Source organism: Pygoscelis adeliae, unplaced genomic scaffold (genome assembly GCF_000699105.1).
Source record: "Pygoscelis adeliae isolate BGI_AS28 unplaced genomic scaffold, ASM69910v1 Scaffold171, whole genome shotgun sequence".
NCBI lineage: Eukaryota > Metazoa > Chordata > Aves > Sphenisciformes > Spheniscidae > Pygoscelis > Pygoscelis adeliae.
This window is the reverse complement of record NW_008824186.1, coordinates 2,817,947-2,819,897: the sequence shown is the minus strand read 5'-3', so window position 1 is coordinate 2,819,897 and position 1,951 is coordinate 2,817,947.

Below are 1,951 nucleotides of genomic sequence, written 5' to 3'. Positions count from 1 at the left end.
CCCCCCCGGGCCACTTATTTATTTATTTATGCGTCCCCATGTATTTATTTGAAATCGTCGCGGGTGAAAATGGAAAAGTAATTTCTCGTTATAAATATCTGGCGGTAATTGTGTTACTGGTGCGAGTTGTTAGGGGTTGTAAAAAGATACAACAGCTCAGTGGGGTGCTCAATTGGGGAGGGACAATTACAATAAAGAGCCCATTCAAGGGGGTTGCTAAAAAAAAGGAGGTAAAATAATGAAATAGTCGCAGCCTTCATTTTCTCTCCCTTTTTTTTCGCCTAAAAATACTCATTCCCTTTCTTTTGCGCCTATAATGAATATTAATTTTACTCTTCCTGCATATGACGGAGAATTCAAAGAGGCACGTTTCCCCATTCAGGACTAGCCATGGTATAATTTATTAAGTAGCTTTTAGTAATCTTAAATCCATAAAAATAAACATCAAACAAGTACTTTCTCGCAGCATGAAGACTTTAACTGGTAAATATTTACTGCTCTTTGGAGAGCTACCTGATTAGCAGCAGAGCAAGCTACACTGTACTTCAATGGAGACGTGGCGATATCTCCTCCAGCTGAACTGAACGTGAAGCCATCCCTTTAATACACCAAACACGTCTGCATAGACACACACCGAACGGGAAACCCACTTCTTCAGACACAATTTCCTGACATATTTCACGCACAACTCATAAACGTGGGGCCTACGGGGTTAAAGAAGCCATCCAGAAAGCCACCATTAAACTTCCAGCCCTCAGCTCTGCCAGCACGGACCTCAGAAATGACAATAAGTGGATTTAAAAGAAAGGGGGGAAATAAAAAAAGAGGGGGGGGGAGGAAAAAAAACCCAAACAAAAAAAAAAACCCAGACCACGAAACAAAACCAAACGCCAAACACAGCCGAAAGCGTTTTACAATAGAGGGCGAGGGTAGCCGAGTGCTTCAGCAAGGTAAGAGGAGGTGTGGGGCGAGGGAGCTGTGGTTCTGCTCAGCAACTCTCTAACGCCTCCAGCAACCCGCCCGGCAACCCCAGGCGAGGTCCGGCGGACCCGCACCCCGAAGCAACACCATCGCAAAATCGCCTTCTCTTGCCGTAACCCGAATTCGCTGCTCCCCTGCAGGGACCTGGGGACCCGCACCCGGGCCGGCGGGACACGGCCAGCTCCCGAGCGAGGAAGGGAATGCAATTCGCCGTGTCCTAATAGGCCGGGCCTAATCTGCAAGTCGGTTTTTAATCTCGAAATCTTGGTGTAATCTGATGGCGGGGTTGGTAATCCCCACCCCCCCCCCCCCGGTGAAACCGTAATTAGACGTTAAGATGACAAAGTTTCACGTTCTCGGGGCAAATGAGAAAAAGATAAAAACGAATCGGTTTGCGATGAGGCGTTGGTAAAGGTCAGCAGCTATAAACATTTACTGTCAAGGGCCACTTTTATTATTTTATGTCCCTAAGATGGAGAAGATGTAGTCACTTTTCTTCTCTAGGACGTTGTTGCCTTTTTCCAAAACAGCCTCTGCCAGGTACCTTTAATCGTTCGGGAAAGTTTGTTTTTAACTTTCCTGAAATTATTCCTGCTCTGTGCGTCCATGTAACACCTCCGTACAAAGCGTTACAAGGTTAAATTCAAATCCAGATTTTTTTTCCAATTGCACTTGCGAGGGGAAAACGAATCAAGTCTATCGTTGCACTTCCCAGGAGCACATCTTTTTTTTGCACGGCGAAGAGTTTGCAACTTCTTTAAAAAAAAACAAAAAACAAAAAGGCTTTGCTACAGTGGGGGATCGCAGGGCGGGGGGATCAAAGGGGCGAGTACGTGGCTCTTGCAGAAATAAGCGAGATTAAGTGTTTTTAAAAGAGAAAAAAAATTTAAAGCATATCGATTTAAAAAGGCACAAAAAAAATTCCCCTAACCGGGACCACGGCGCGCCCCGGTGCCGAGGAGGGACGGGG